Source organism: Pseudophryne corroboree, chromosome 4 (genome assembly GCF_028390025.1).
Source record: "Pseudophryne corroboree isolate aPseCor3 chromosome 4, aPseCor3.hap2, whole genome shotgun sequence".
Taxonomy (NCBI): domain Eukaryota; kingdom Metazoa; phylum Chordata; class Amphibia; order Anura; family Myobatrachidae; genus Pseudophryne; species Pseudophryne corroboree.
Window position 1 is genome coordinate 26,995,237 of NC_086447.1, and position 16,710 is coordinate 27,011,946.

Sequence of the window (16,710 nt, forward strand, 5' to 3'; positions counted from 1 at the left end):
GGGACCTTATGCATATTGGGTAAATGTGAATAACTCTACACTACAGGTATTTCATGAATGCAACACCATCCAATATGCATGGTAGAAGGGAAATTGACTTTTGATATTCTGCAATATGATTTTTGCTTGCTTTTTCATTGAGCAATGCAACAGTAGATAGTTATCAAAATATAAATTATTGAATTCAAAGTGTTTAGGTAACAAAAAAATGTTTCTGCCCAGTTTCGAACTGGGGACCTTTCGCATGTGAGGCGAACGTGATAACCACTACACTACAGAAACTACATGGAAACAGCATCTCCCGCCATCCAATAAAAAATGATCTTTGACATACATTATGCATTCTGAAATAAACTTTTTATATGATTGCATTTTTATTTGGCATTTCAACCAAAAATCCCTTGTTTTAAAATTCTAAAGATAACAGCATATTTCTGCCCAGTTTCGAACTGGGGACCTTTTGTGTTTTAGGCGCATGGGATAACCACTACAATACAGAAACTGACTTTTGAAGATCTCATCACTATGGAGTCAGGAAGTACCATTGGCAAACCGTTTTCTTAGAATTTTTTTTTCTAAACTTATTTTTCTATTTTCTAATAATTTCTATGCTATTTTTTCCACTTTGCATTTCAAGAGGACACATTCACTAATTAATAGTTCTGATCATTGTATTTAATAAAAAAATCTATTTTTAATGTATTTCTGACCAATTTTGAAGGGGAACCTTATGCATATTGGCTAAATGTGAATAATACTACACTACTGGTACTTCATGAATACAACACCATCCAATATGCATGGTAGAAGGGAAATTGACTTTTGATATTCTGCAATATGATTTTTGCTTGCTTTTTCATTGAGCAATGCAACAGTATATAGTTATCAAAATATAAATTATTGAATTCAAAGTGTTTAGGTAACAAAATATGTTTCTGCCAATTTCGAACTGGGGTCCAACACGTGTGAGGCAAACATGAAATCACTACACTACAGATACTACATGAAAAATTTGCGACCATCATCCAATAAAAAATGATCTTTGACATTCAGTATGGCATGCTAAAATAAACTTTTTATCTGATTGTATTTTTATTGAGCATTTTACCCAAAAATTCATTGTTTTAAAATTCTAAAGCTAAGGGATTGTTTCTGCCCAGTTTCGAACTGGGGACCTTTCGCGTGTTAAATGTACGTGATAACCACTACACTACAGAAACTGACTCTCGTAGATCCCATCACTATCTCGTCTGGAAGTACACATGACACATGCTTTTCTTAGAAATATAATTTTTTCTAAACTTTTTTCCTATTTTCTAATAATTTTGACGCTATTTTTCCACTGCATTTCAAGAGGACACATTCACTTATTATCAATTCTGATCATTGTATTTACTAAAAAAAATATTTTTTTAATGTATTTCTGACCCAATTTTGAAGGGGGACCTTATGCATATTGGGTAAATGTGAATAACTCTACACTACAGGTACTTCATGAATGCAACACCATCCAATATGCATGGTAGAAGGGAAATTGACTTTTGATATTCTGCAATATGATTTTTGCTTGCTTTTTCATTGAGCAATGCAAAAGTAGATAGTTATCAAAATATAAATTATTGAATTCAAAGTGTTTAGGTAACAAAATATGTTTCTGCCCAGTTTCGAACTGGGGACCTTTCGCGTGTGAGGCGAACGTGATAACCACTACACTACAGAAACTTCACGGAAACAGCATCTCCCGCCATCAAATAAAAAATTATCTTTGACATACATTATGGCATTCTGAAATAAACTTTTTATATGATTGCATTTTTATTTGGCATTTCAACCAAAAATCCCTTGTTCTAAAATTCTATAGATAACAGCATATTTCTGCCCAGTTTCGAACTGGGGACCTTTTGTATTTTAGGCGAATGTGATAACCACTACAATACAGAAACTGACTTTTGAAGATCTCATCACTATCGAGTCGGGAAGTACCATTGGCAAACCTTTTTCTTAGAATTTTTTTTTCTAAACTTATTTTTCTATTTTCTAATAATTTCTATGCTATTTTTTCCACTTTGCATTTCAAGAGGACACATTCACTTATTAATAGTTCTGATCATTGTATTTAATTAAAAAATCTATTTTTAATGTATTTCTGACCAATTTTGAAGGGCAACCTTATGCTTATTGGCTAAATGTGAATAATACTACACTACAGGTACTTCATGAATGCAACACCATCCAATATGCATGGTAGAAGGGAAATTGACTTTTGATATTATGCAATATGATTTTTGCTTGCTTTTTAATTGAGCAATGCAACAGAAGATAGTTATCAAAATATAAATTATTGAATTCAAAGTGTTTAGGTAACAAAATATGTTTCTGCCCAGTTTCGAACTGAGGACCTTTCGCGTGTGAGGCGAACGTGATAACCACTACACTACAGAAACTACATGGAAACAGCATCTCCCGCCATCCAATAAAAAATGATCTTTGACATACATTATGGGATTTTGAAATAAACTTTTTATATGATTGCATTTTTATTTGGCATTTCAACCAAAAATCCTTTGTATTAAAATTCTAAAGATAACAGCATATTTCTGCCCAGTTTCGAACTGGGGACCTTTTGTGTTTTAGGCGAATGTGATAACCACTACAATACAGAAACTGACTTTTGAAGATCTCATCACTATCGAGTCGGGAAGTACCATTGGCAAACCGTTTTCTTAGAATTTTTTTTTCTAAACTTATTTTTCTATTTTCTAATAATTTCTATGCTATTTTTTCCACTTTGCATTTCAAGAGGACACATTCACTTATTAATAGTTCTGATCATTGTATTTAATAAAAAAATCTATTTTTAATGTATTTCTGACCAATTTTGAAGGGGAACCTTATGCATATTGGCTAAATGTGAATAATACTACACTACAGGTACTTCATGAATGCAACACCATCCAATATGCATGGTAGAAGGGAAATTGACTTTTGATATTCTGCAATATGATTTTTGCTTGCTTTTTCATTGAGCAATGCAACAGTAGATAGTTATCAAAATATAAATTATTGAATTCAAAGTGTTTAGGTAACAAAATATGTTTCTGCCCAGTTTCGAACTGGGGACCTTTCGCATGTGAAGCGAACGTGATAACCACTACACTACAGAAACTACATGGAAACAGCATCTCCCGCCATCCAATAAAAAATGAACTTTGACATACATTATGGGATTCTGAAATAAACTTTTTATATGATTGCATTTTTATTTGGCATTTCAACCAAAAATCCTTTGTATTAAAATTCTAAAGATAACAGCATATTTCTGCCCAGTTTCGAACTGGGGACCTTTTGTGTTTTAGGCGAATGTGATAACCACTACAATACAGAAACTGACTTTTGAAGATCTCATCACTATCGAGTCGGGAAGTACCATTGGCAAACCTTTTTCTTAGAATTTTTTTTTCTAAACTTATTTTTCTATTTTCTAATAATTTCTATGCTATTTTTTCCACTTTGCATTTCAAGAGGACACATTCACTTATTAATAGTTCTGATCATTGTATTTAATTAAAAAATCTATTTTTAATGTATTTCTGACCAATTTTGAAGGGCAACCTTATGCTTATTGGCTAAATGTGAATAATACTACACTACAGGTACTTCATGAATGCAACACCATCCAATATGCATGGTAGAAGGGAAATTGACTTTTGATATTATGCAATATGATTTTTGCTTGCTTTTTTATTGAGCAATGCAACAGAAGATAGTTATCAAAATATAAATTATTGAATTCAAAGTGTTTAGGTAACAAAATATGTTTCTACCCAGTTTCGAACTGAGGACCTTTCACGTGTGAGGCGAACGTGATAACCACTACACTACAGAAACTACATGGAAACAGCATCTCCCGCCATCCAATAAAAAATGATCTTTGACATACATTATGGGATTCTGAAATAAACTTTTTATATGATTGCATTTTTATTTGGCATTTCAACCAAAAATCCTTTGTATTAAAATTCTAAAGATAACAGCATATTTCTGCCCAGTTTCGAACTGGGGACCTTTTGTGTTTTAGGCGAATGTGATAACCACTACAATACAGAAACTGACTTTTGAAGATCTCATCACTATCAAGTCGGGAAGTACCATTGGCAAACCGTTTTCTTAGAATTTTTTTTCTAAACTTATTTTTCTATTTTCTAATAATTTCTATGCTATTTTTTCCACTTTGCATTTCAAGAGGACACATTCACTTATTAATAGTTCTGATCATTGTATTTAATAAAAAAAATCTATTTTTAATGTATTTCTGACCAATTTTGAAGGGGAACCTTATGCATATTGGCTAAATGTGAATAATACTACACTACAGGTACTTCATGAATGCAACACCATCCAATATGCATGGTAGAAGGGAAATTGACTTTTGATATTCTGCAATATGATTTTTTGCTTGCTTTTTCATTGAGCAATGCAACAGTATATAGTTATCAAAATATAAATTATTGAATTCAAAGTGTTTAGGTAACAAAATATGTTTCTGCCAATTTCGAACTGGGGACCATTCACGTGTGAGGCAAACATGAAATCACTACACTACAGATACTACATGAAAAATTTGCGACCATCATCCAATAAAAAATGTACTTTGACATTCAGTATAGCATGCTAAAATAAACTTTTTATCTGATTGTATTTTTATTAAGCATTTTACCCAAAAATTCATTGTTTTAAAATTCTAAAGCTAAGGGATTGTTTCTGCCCAGTTTCGAACTGGGGACCTTTCGCGTGTTAAATGTACGTGATAACCACTACACTACAGAAACTGACTCTCGTGAATCCCATCACTATCTCGTCTGGAAGTACACATGACACATGCTTTTCTTAGAAATATAATTTTTTCTAAACTTTTTTTCCTATTTTCTAATAATTTTGTTGCTATTTTTCCACTTTGCATTTCAAGAGGACACATTCACTTATTATCAATTCTGATCATTGTATTTACTAAAAAAAATGTTTTTTTAATGTATTTCTGACCAATTTTGAAGGGGGACCTTATGCATATTGGGTAAATGTGAATAACTCTACACTACAGGTATTTCATGAATGCAACACCATCCAATATGCATGGTAGAAGGGAAATTGACTTTTGATATTCTGCAAAATGATTTTTGCTTGCTTTTTCATTGAGCAATGCAACAGTAGATAGTTATCAAAATATAAATTATTGAATTCAAAGTGTTTAGGTAACAAAAAAATGTTTCTGCCCAGTTTCGAACTGGGGACCTTTCGCATGTGAGGCGAACGTGATAACCACTACACTACAGAAACTACATGGAAACAGTATCTCCCGCCATCCAATAAAAAATGATCTTTGACATACATTATGGCATTCTGAAATAAACTTTTTATATGATTGCATTTTTATTTGGCATTTCAACCAAAAATCCCTTGTTTTAAAATTCTAAAGATAACAGCATATTTCTGCCCAGTTTCGAACTGGGGACCTTTTGTGTTTTAGGCGAATGTGATAACCACTACAATACAGAAACTGACTTTTGAAGATCTCATCACTATGGAGTCGGGAAGTACCATTGGCAAACCGTTTTCTTAGAAAAAAAAATTCTAAACTTATTTTTCTATTTTCTAATAATTTCTATGCTATTTTTTCCACTTTGCATTTCAAGAGGACACATTCACTTATTAATAGTTCTGATCATTGTATTTAATAAAAAAATCTATTTTTAATGTATTTCTGACCAATTTTGAAGGGGAACCTTATGCATATTGGCTAAATGTGAATAATACTACACTACAGGTACCTCATGAATGCAACACCATCCAATATGCATGGTAGAAGGGAAATTGACTTTTGATATTCTGCAATATGATTTTTTTGCTTGCTTTTTCATTGAGCAATGCTACAGTATATAGTTATCAAAATATAAATTATTGAATTAAAAGTGTTTAGGTAACAAAATATGTTTCTGCCAATTTCAAACTGGGGACCTTTCACATGTGAGGCAAACATGAAATCACTACACTACAGATACTACATGAAAAATTTGTGACCACCATCCAATAAAAAATGATCTTTGACATTCAGTATGGCATGCTAAAATAAACTTTTTATCTGATTGTATTTTTATTGAGCATTTTACCCAAAAATTCATTGTTTTAAAATTCTAAAGCTGAAAGATTGTTTCTGCCCAGTTTCGAACTCTGGACCTTTCGCGTGTTACATGAACGTGATAACCACTACACTACAGAAACTGACTGTCGTGGATCCCATCACTATCTAGTCTGGAAGTACAAATGACACATGCTTTTCTTAGAAATATAATTTTTTCTAAACTTTTTTTCCTATTTTCTAATAATTTTGACGCTATTTTTCCACTTTGCATTTCAAGAGGACACATTCACTTATTATCAATTCTGATCATTGTATTTACTAAAAAAATATTTTTTTAATGTATTTCTGACCAATTTTGAAGGGGGACCTTATGCATATTGGGTAAATGTGAATAACTCTACACTACAGGTACTTCATGAATGCAACACCATCCAATATGCATGGTAGAAGGGAAATTGACTTTTGATATTCTGCAATATGATTTTTGCTTGCTTTTTCATTGAGCAATGCAACAGTAGATAGTTATCAAAATATAAATTTTTGAATTCAAAGTGTTTAGGTAACAAAATATGTTTCTGCCAATTTCGAACTGGGGACCTTTCACGTGTGAGGCAAACATGAAATCACTACACTACAGATACTACATGAAAAATTTGCGACCACCATCCAATAAAAAAATATCTTTGACATTCAGTATTGCATGCTAAAATAAACCTTTTATCTAATTGTATTTTTATTGAGCATTTTACCCAAAAATTAATTGTTTTAAAATTCTAAAGCTAAAAGATTGTTTTTGTCAAGTTTCAAACTTGGGACCTTTCGCGTGTTAGGCGAACGTGATAACCACAACACTACAGAAACTGACTCTCGTGGATCGCATTACTATCTAGTCTGGAAGTACAAATGACATATGATTTTCTTAGAAATATAATTTTTTCTAAACTTTTTTTCCTATTTTCTAATAATTTTGACGCTATTTTTCCACTTTGCATTTCAAGAGGACACATTCACTTATTATCAATTCTGATCATTGTATTTACTAAAAAAATATTTTTTTAATGTATTTCTGACCAATTTTGAAGGGGGACCTTATGCATATTGGGTAAATGTGAATAACTCTACACTACAGGTACTTCATGAATGCAACACCATCCAATATGCATGGTAGAAGGGAAATTGACTTTTGATATTCTGCAATATGATTTTTGCTTGCTTTTTCATTGAGCAATGCAACAGTAGATAGTTATCAAAATATAAATTATTGAATTCAAAGTGTTTAGGTAACAAAATATGTTTCTGCCCAGTTTCGAACTGGGGACCTTTCGCATGTGAAGCGAACGTGATAACCACTACACTACAGAAACTACATGGAAACAGCATCTCCCGCCATCCAATAAAAAATGATCTTTGACATACATTATGTGATTCTGAAATAAACTTTTTATATGATTGCATTTTTATTTGGCATTTCAACCAAAAATCCTTTGTATTAAAATTCTAAAGACAACAGCATATTTCTGCCCAGTTTCGAACTGGGGACCTTTTGTGTTTTAGGCGAATGTGATAACCACTACAATACAGAAACTGACTTTTGAAGATCTCATCACTATCGAGTCGGGAAGTACCATTGGCAAACCGTTTTCTTAGAAAAAAAAATTCTAAACTTATTTTTCTATTTTCTAATAATTTCTATGCTATTTTTTCCACTTTGCATTTCAAGAGGACACATTCACTTATTAATAGTTCTGATCATTGTATTTACTAAAAAAAATATTTTTTTAATGTATTTCTGACCCAATTTTGAAGGGGGACCTTATGCATATTGGGTAAATGTGAATAACTCTACACTACAGGTACTTCATGAATGCAACACCATCCAATATGCATGGTAGAAGGGAAATTGACTTTTGATATTCTGCAATATGATTTTTGCTTGCTTTTTCATTGAGCAATGCAAAAGTAGATAGTTATCAAAATATAAATTATTGAATTCAAAGTGTTTAGGTAACAAAATATGTTTCTGCCAATTTCGAACTGGGGACCATTCACGTGTGAGGCAAACATGAAATCACTACACTACAGATACTACATGAAAAATTTGCGACCATCATCCAATAAAAAATGTACTTTGACATTCAGTATAGCATGCTAAAATAAACTTTTTATCTGATTGTATTTTTATTAAGCATTTTACCCAAAAATTCATTGTTTTAAAATTCTAAAGCTAAGGGATTGTTTCTGCCCAGTTTCGAACTGGGGACCTTTCGCGTGTTAAATGTACGTGATAACCACTACACTACAGAAACTGACTCTCGTGAATCCCATCACTATCTCGTCTGGAAGTACACATGACACATGCTTTTCTTAGAAATATAATTTTTTCTAAACTTTTTTTCCTATTTTCTAATAATTTTGTTGCTATTTTTCCACTTTGCTTTTCAAGAGGACACATTCACTTATTATCAATTCTGATCATTGTATTTACTAAAAAAATCTTTTTTTAATGTATTTCTGACCAATTTTGAAGGGGGACCTTATGCATATTGGGTAAATGTGAATAACTCTACACTACAGGTATTTCATGAATGCAACACCATCCAATATGCATGGTAGAAGGGAAATTGACTTTTGATATTCTGCAAAATGATTTTTGCTTGCTTTTTCATTGAGCAATGCAACAGTAGATAGTTATCAAAATATAAATTATTGAATTCAAAGTGTTTAGGTAACAAAAAAATGTTTCTGCCCAGTTTCGAACTGGGGACCTTTCGCATGTGAGGCGAACGTGATAACCACTACACTACAGAAACTACATGGAAACAGCATCTCCCGCCATCCAATAAAAAATGATCTTTGACATACATTATGGCATTCTGAAATAAACTTTTTATATGATTGCATTTTTATTTGGCATTTCAACCAAAAATCCCTTGTTTTAAAATTCTAAAGATAACAGCATATTTCTGCCCAGTTTCGAACTGGGGACCTTTTGTGTTTTAGACGAATGTGATAACCACTACAATACAGAAACTGACTTTTGAAGATCTCATCACTATGGAGTCGGGAAGTACCATTGGCAAACCGTTTTCTTAGAAAAAAAAATTCTAAACTTATTTTTCTATTTTCTAATAATTTCTATGCTATTTTTTCCACTTTGCATTTCAAGAGGACACATTCACTTATTAATAGTTCTGATCATTGTATTTAATAAAAAAATCTATTTTTAATGTATTTCTGACCAATTTTGAAGGGGAACCTTATGCATATTGGCTAAATGTGAATAATACTACACTACAGGTACCTCATGAATGCAACACCATCCAATATGCATGGTAGAAGGGAAATTGACTTTTGATATTCTGCAATATGATTTTTTTGCTTGCTTTTTCATTGAGCAATGCTACAGTATATAGTTATCAAAATATAAATTATTGAATTAAAAGTGTTTAGGTAACAAAATATGTTTCTGCCAATTTCAAACTGGGGACCTTTCACATGTGAGGCAAACATGAAATCACTACACTACAGATACTACATGAAAAATTTGTGACCACCATCCAATAAAAAATGATCTTTGACATTCAGTATGGCATGCTAAAATAAACTTTTTATCTGATTGTATTTTTATTGAGCATTTTACCCAAAAATTCATTGTTTTAAAATTCTAAAGCTGAAAGATTGTTTCTGCCCAGTTTCGAACTCTGGACCTTTCGCGTGTTAGGTGAACGTGATAACCACTACACTACAGAAACTGACTGTCGTGGATCCCATCACTATCTAGTCTGGAAGTACAAATGACACATGCTTTTCTTAGAAATATAATTTTTTCTAAACTTTTTTTCCTATTTTCTAATAATTTTGACGCTATTTTTCCACTTTGCATTTCAAGAGGACACATTCACTTATTATCAATTCTGATCATTGTATTTACTAAAAAAATATTTTTTTAATGTATTTCTGACCAATTTTGAAGGGGGACCTTATGCATATTGGGTAAATGTGAATAACTCTACACTACAGGTGCTTCATGAATGCAACACCATCCAATATGCATGGTAGAAGGGAAATTGACTTTTGATATTCTGCAATATGATTTTTGCTTGCTTTTTCATTGAGCAATGCAACAGTAGATAGTTATCAAAATATAAATTTTTGAATTCAAAGTGTTTAGGTAACAAAATATGTTTCTGCCAATTTCGAACTGGGGACCTTTCACGTGTGAGGCAAACATGAAATCACTACACTACAGATACTACATGAAAAATTTGCGACCACCATCCAATAAAAAAATATCTTTGACATTCAGTATTGCATGCTAAAATAAACCTTTTATCTAATTGTATTTTTATTGAGCATTTTACCCAAAAATTAATTGTTTTAAAATTCTAAAGCTAAAAGATTGTTTTTGTCAAGTTTCAAACTTGGGACCTTTCGCGTGTTAGGCGAACGTGATAACCACAACACTACAGAAACTGACTCTCGTGGATCGCATTACTATCTAGTCTGGAAGTACAAATGACATATGATTTTCTTAGAAATATAATTTTTTCTAAACTTTTTTTCCTATTTTCTAATAATTTTGACGCTATTTTTCCACTTTGCATTTCAAGAGGACACATTCACTTATTATCAATTCTGATCATTGTATTTACTAAAAAAATATTTTTTTAATGTATTTCTGACCAATTTTGAAGGGGGACCTTATGCATATTGGGTAAATGTGAATAACTCTACACTACAGGTACTTCATGAATGCAACACCATCCAATATGCATGGTAGAAGGGAAATTGACTTTTGATATTCTGCAATATGATTTTTGCTTGCTTTTTCATTGAGCAATGCAACAGTAGATAGTTATCAAAATATAAATTATTGAATTCAAAGTGTTTAGGTAACAAAATATGTTTCTGCCCAGTTTCGAACTGGGGACCTTTCGCATGTGAAGCGAACGTGATAACCACTACACTACAGAAACTACATGGAAACAGCATCTCCCGCCATCCAATAAAAAATGATCTTTGACATACATTATGGGATTCTGAAATAAACTTTTTATATGATTACATTTTTATTTGGCATTTCAACCAAAAATCCTTTGTATTAAAATTCTAAAGACAACAGCATATTTCTGCCCAGTTTCGAACTGGGGACCTTTTGTGTTTTAGGCGAATGTGATAACCACTACAATACAGAAACTGACTTTTGAAGATCTCATCACTATCGAGTCGGGAAGTACCATTGGCAAACCGTTTTCTTAGAAAAAAAAATTCTAAACTTATTTTTCTATTTTCTAATAAGTTCTATGCTATTTTTTCCACTTTGCATTTCAAGAGGACACATTCACTTATTAATAGTTCTGATCATTGTATTTAATAAAAAAATCTATTTTTAATGTATTTCTGACCAATTTTGAAGGGGAACCTTATGCATATTGGCTAAATGTGAATAATACTACACTACAGGTACCTCATGAATGCAACACCATCCAATATGCATGGTAGAAGGGAAATTGACTTTTGATATTCTGCAATATGATTTTTTGCTTGCTTTTTCATTGAGCAATGCAACAGTATATAGTTATCAAAATATAAATTATTGAATTCAAAGTGTTTAGGTAACAAAATATGTTTCTGCCAATTTCGAACTGGGGACCATTCACGTGTGAGGCAAACATGAAATCACTACACTACAGATACTACATGAAAAATTTGCGACCATCATCCAATAAAAAATGATCTTTGACATTCAGTATGGCATGCTAAAATAAACTTTTTATCTGATTGTATTTTTATTGAGCATTTTACCCAAAAATTCATTGTTTTAAAATTCTAAAGCTAAGGGATTGTTTCTGCCCAGTTTCGAACTGGGGACCTTTCGCGTGTTAAATGTACGTGATAACCACTACACTACAGAAACTGACTCTCGTGGATCCCATCACTATCTCGTCTGGAAGTACACATGACACATGCTTTTCTTAGAAATATAATTTTTTCTAAACTTTTTTCCTATTTTCTAATAATTTTGACGCTATTTTTCCACTTTGCATTTCAAGAGGACACATTCACTTATTATCAATTCTGATCATTGTATTTACTAAAAAAAATATTTTTTTAATGTATTTCTGACCCAATTTTGAAGGGGGACCTTATGCATATTGGGTAAATGTGAATAACTCTACACTACAGGTACTTCATGAATGCAACACCATCCAATATGCATGGTAGAAGGGAAATTGACTTTTGATATTCTGCAATATGATTTTTGCTTGCTTTTTCATTGAGCAATGCAAAAGTAGATAGTTATCAAAATATAAATTATTGAATTCAAAGTGTTTAGGTAACAAAATATGTTTCTGCCCAGTTTCGAACTGGGGACCTTTCACGTGTGAGGCGAACGTGATAACCACTACACTACAGAAACTTAACGGAAACAGCATCTCCCGCCATCAAATAAAAAATTATCTTTGACATACATTATGGCATTCTGAAATAAACTTTTTATATGATTGCATTTTTATTTGGCATTTCAACCAAAAATCCCTTGTTTTAAAATTCTAAAGATAACAGCATATTTCTGCCCAGTTTCGAACTGGGGACCTATTGTATTTTAGGCGAATGTGATAACCACTACAATACAGAAACTGACTTTTGAAGATCTCATCACTATCGAGTCGGGAAGTACCATTGGCAAACCTTTTTCTTAGAATTTTTTTTTCTAAACTTATTTTTCTATTTTCTAATAATTTCTATGCTATTTTTTCCACTTTGCATTTCAAGAGGACACATTCACTTATTAATAGTTCTGATCATTGTATTTAATAAAAAAATCTATTTTTAATGTATTTCTGACCAATTTTGAAGGGGGACCGTATGCATATTGGGTAAATGTGAATAACGCTACGCTACAGGTATTTCATGAATGCAACACCATCCAATATGCATGGTAGAAGGGAAATTTACTTTTGATATTCTGCAATATGATTTTTGCTTGCTTTTTCATTGAGCAATGCAACAGTAGATAGTTATCAAAATATAAATGATTGAATTCAAAGTGTTTAGGTAACAAAATAAGTTTCTGCCCAGTTTCGAACTGAGAACCTTTCGCATGTGAAGCGAACGTGATAACCACTACACTACAGGAATTACATGGAAACATTATCTACCGCCATCCAGTAAAAAATTATCTTTGACATACATTATGGCATTCTGAAATAAACTTTTTATATGATTGCATTTTTATTTGGCATTTCAACCAAAAATCCCTTGTTTTAAAATTCTAAAGATAACAGCATATTTCTGCCCAGTTTCGAACTGGGGACCTTTTGTGTTTTAGGCGAATGTAATAACCACTACAATACAGAAACTGACTTTTGAAGATCTCATCACTATCGAGTCGGGAAGTACCATTGGCAAACCGTTTTCTTAGAATTTTTTTTTCTAAACTTATTTTTCTATTTTCTAATAATTTCTATGCTATTTTTTCCACTTTGCATTTCAAGAGGACACATTCACTTATTAATAGTTCTGATCATTGTATTTAATAAAAAAATCTATTTTTAATGTATTTCTGACCAATTTTGAAGGGGAACCTTATGCATATTGGCTAAATGTGAATAATACTACACTACAGGTACCTCATGAATGCAACACCATCCAATATGCATGGTAGAAGGGAAATTGACTTTTGATATTCTGCAATATGATTTTTTTGCTTGCTTTTTCATTGAGCAATGCAACAGTATATAGTTATCAAAATATAAATTATTGAATTCAAAGTGTTTAGGTAACAAAATATGTTTCTGCCAATTTCGAACTGGGGACCTTTCACGTGTGAGGCAAACATGAAATCACTACACTACAGATACTACATGAAAAATTTGCGACCATCATCCAATAAAAAATTATCTTTGACATTCAGTATGGCATGCTAAAATAAACTTTTTATCTGATTGTATTTTTATTGAGCATTTTACCCAAAAATTCATTGTTTTAAAATTCTAAAGCTAAAAGATTGTTTCTGCCCAGTTTCGAACTGGGGACCTTTCACGTGTTAGGCGAACGTGATAACCACTACACTACAGAAACTGACTCTCGCGGATCCCATCACTATCTAGTCTGGAAGTACAAATGACACATGCTTTTCTTAGAAATATAATTTTTTCTAAACTTTTTTTCCTATTTTCTAATAATTTTGACGCTATTTTTCCACTTTGCATTTCAAGAGGACACATTCACTTATTATCAAATCTGATCATTGTATTTACTAAAAAATCTTTTTTTTATGTATTTCTGACCAATTTTGAAGGGGGACCTTATGCATATTGGGTAAATGTGAATAACTCTACACTACAGGTATTTCATGAATGCAACACCATCCAATATGCATGGTAGAAGGGAAATTGACTTTTGATATTCTGCAATATGATTTTTGCTTGCTTTTTCATTGAGCAATGCAACAGTAGATAGTTATCAAAATATAAATTATTGAATTCAAAGTGTTTAGGTAACAAAAAAATGTTTCTGCCCAGTTTCGAACTGGGGACCTTTCGCATGTGAGGCGAACGTGATAACCACTATACTACAGAAACTACATGGAAACAGCATCTCCCGCCATCCAATAAAAAATGATCTTTGACATACATTATGGCATTCTGAAATAAACTTTTTATATGATTGCATTTTTATTTGGCATTTCAACCAAAAATCCCTTGTTTTAAAATTCTAAACATAACAGCATATTTCTGCCCAGTTTCGAACTGGGGACCTTTTGTGTTTTAGGCGAATGTGATAACCACTATAATACAGAAAATGACTTTTGAAGATCTCATCACTATCGAGTTGGGAAGTGCCATTGGCAAACCGTTTTCTTAGAAAATTCTAAACTTATTTTTCTATTTTCTAATAATTTCTATGCTATTTTTTCCACTTTGCATTTCAAGAGGACACATTCACTTATTAATAGTTCTGATCATTGTATTTAATAAAAAAATCTATTTTTAGGTAACAAAATATGTTTCTGCCAATTTCGAACTGGGGACCTTTCACATGTGAGGCAAACATGAAATCACTACACTACAGATACTACATGAAAAATTTGTGACCACCATCCAATAAAAAATTCTAAAGCTGAAAGATTGTTTCTGCCCAGTTTCGAACTGGGGACCTTTCGCGTGTTAGGTGAACGTGATAACCACTACACTAAAGAAACTGACTCTCGTGGATCCCATCACTATCTAGTCTGGAAGTACAAATGACACATGCTTTTCTTAGAAATATAATTTTTTCTAAACTTTTTTTCCTATTTTCTAATAATTTTGACGCTATTTTTCCACTTTGCATTTCAAGAGGACACATTCACTTATTATCAATTCTGATCATTGTATTTACTAAAAAAAATATTTTTTTATGTATTTCTGACCAATTTTGAAGGCGGACCGTATGCATATTGGGTAAATGTGAATAACTCTACGCTACAGGTATTTCATGAATGCAACACCATCCAATATGCATGGTAGAAGGGAAATTTACTTTTGATATTCTGCAATATGATTTTTGCTTGCTTTTTCATTGAGCAATGCAACAGTAGATAGTTATCAAAATATAAATGATTGAATTCAAAGTGTTTAGGTAACAAAATAAGTTTCTGCCCAGTTTCGAACTGGGGACCTTTCGCATGTGAGGCGAACGTGATAACCACTACACTACAGGAATTACATGGGAACAGAATCTACCGCCATCCAGTAAAAAATTATCTTTGACATACATTATGGCATTCTGAAATAAACTTTTTATATGATTGCATTTTTATTTGGCATTTCAACCAAAAATCCCTTGTTTTAAAATTCTAAAGATAACAGCATATTTTTGCCCAGTTTCGAACTGGGGACCTTTTGTGTTTTAGGCGCATGTGATAACCACTACAATACAGAAACTGACTTTTGAAGATCTCATCACTATGGAGTCGGGAAGTACCATTGGCAAACCGTTTTCTTAGAATTTTTTTTCTAAACTTATTTTTCTATTTTCTAATAATTTCTATGCTATTTTTTCCACTTTGCATTTCAAGAGGACACATTCACTTATTAATAGTTCTGATCATTGTATTTAAAAAAAAATATCTATTTTTAATGTATTTATGACCAATTTTGAAGGGGAACCTTATGCATATTGGCTAAATGTGAATAATACTACACTACAGGTACCTCATGAATGCAACACCATCCAATATGCATGGTAGAAGGGAAATTGACTTTTGATATTCTGCAATATGATTTTTTTGCTTGCTTTTTCATTGAGCAATGCAACAGTATATAGTTACCAAAATATAAATTATTGAATTCAAAGTGTTTAGGTAACAAAATATGTTTCTGCCAATTTCGAACTGGGGACCTTTCGCGTTTGAGGCAAACATGAAATCACTACGCTACAAATACTACATGAAAAATTTGCGACCATCATCCAATAAGAAATGATCTTTGACATTCAGTATGGCATGCTAAAATAAACTTTTTATCTGATTGTATTTTTATTGAGCATTTTACCCAAAAATTCATTGTTTTAAAATTCTAAAGTTA

At 31.9% G+C, this 16,710-nt stretch overlaps 15 non-coding genes across 15 annotated transcripts; all 15 read right to left on the reverse strand.

Moving 5' to 3' along the window:
• Positions 1-209: 209 nt before the first annotated feature.
• TRNAV-CAC (transfer RNA valine (anticodon CAC)) lies at positions 210-282 on the reverse strand. The gene has a single exon. It is a non-coding gene; the product is annotated as a tRNA-Val (tRNA).
• A 1,367-nt stretch (positions 283-1,649) lies between these two features.
• On the reverse strand, positions 1,650-1,722 carry TRNAV-CAC (transfer RNA valine (anticodon CAC)). The gene has a single exon. It is a non-coding gene; the product is annotated as a tRNA-Val (tRNA).
• A 649-nt stretch (positions 1,723-2,371) lies between these two features.
• On the reverse strand, positions 2,372-2,444 carry TRNAV-CAC (transfer RNA valine (anticodon CAC)). The gene has a single exon. It is a non-coding gene; the product is annotated as a tRNA-Val (tRNA).
• Positions 2,445-3,093: 649 nt separating this feature from the next.
• TRNAV-CAC (transfer RNA valine (anticodon CAC)) lies at positions 3,094-3,166 on the reverse strand. The gene has a single exon. It is a non-coding gene; the product is annotated as a tRNA-Val (tRNA).
• A 649-nt stretch (positions 3,167-3,815) lies between these two features.
• On the reverse strand, positions 3,816-3,888 carry TRNAV-CAC (transfer RNA valine (anticodon CAC)). Its single transcript has one exon. It is a non-coding gene; the product is annotated as a tRNA-Val (tRNA).
• Positions 3,889-5,261: 1,373 nt separating this feature from the next.
• Positions 5,262-5,334, reverse strand: TRNAV-CAC (transfer RNA valine (anticodon CAC)). Its single transcript has one exon. It is a non-coding gene; the product is annotated as a tRNA-Val (tRNA).
• Positions 5,335-7,427: 2,093 nt separating this feature from the next.
• TRNAV-CAC (transfer RNA valine (anticodon CAC)) lies at positions 7,428-7,500 on the reverse strand. Its single transcript has one exon. It is a non-coding gene; the product is annotated as a tRNA-Val (tRNA).
• Positions 7,501-8,873: 1,373 nt separating this feature from the next.
• TRNAV-CAC (transfer RNA valine (anticodon CAC)) lies at positions 8,874-8,946 on the reverse strand. The gene has a single exon. It is a non-coding gene; the product is annotated as a tRNA-Val (tRNA).
• A 2,093-nt stretch (positions 8,947-11,039) lies between these two features.
• TRNAV-CAC (transfer RNA valine (anticodon CAC)) lies at positions 11,040-11,112 on the reverse strand. Its single transcript has one exon. It is a non-coding gene; the product is annotated as a tRNA-Val (tRNA).
• A 1,372-nt stretch (positions 11,113-12,484) lies between these two features.
• TRNAV-CAC (transfer RNA valine (anticodon CAC)) lies at positions 12,485-12,557 on the reverse strand. The gene has a single exon. It is a non-coding gene; the product is annotated as a tRNA-Val (tRNA).
• A 649-nt stretch (positions 12,558-13,206) lies between these two features.
• TRNAV-CAC (transfer RNA valine (anticodon CAC)) lies at positions 13,207-13,279 on the reverse strand. Its single transcript has one exon. It is a non-coding gene; the product is annotated as a tRNA-Val (tRNA).
• Positions 13,280-14,148: 869 nt separating this feature from the next.
• Positions 14,149-14,221, reverse strand: TRNAV-AAC (transfer RNA valine (anticodon AAC)). The gene has a single exon. It is a non-coding gene; the product is annotated as a tRNA-Val (tRNA).
• A 430-nt stretch (positions 14,222-14,651) lies between these two features.
• Positions 14,652-14,724, reverse strand: TRNAV-CAC (transfer RNA valine (anticodon CAC)). Its single transcript has one exon. It is a non-coding gene; the product is annotated as a tRNA-Val (tRNA).
• A 547-nt stretch (positions 14,725-15,271) lies between these two features.
• Positions 15,272-15,344, reverse strand: TRNAV-AAC (transfer RNA valine (anticodon AAC)). Its single transcript has one exon. It is a non-coding gene; the product is annotated as a tRNA-Val (tRNA).
• Positions 15,345-15,774: 430 nt separating this feature from the next.
• On the reverse strand, positions 15,775-15,847 carry TRNAV-CAC (transfer RNA valine (anticodon CAC)). Its single transcript has one exon. It is a non-coding gene; the product is annotated as a tRNA-Val (tRNA).
• Positions 15,848-16,710: the final 863 nt, after the last annotated feature.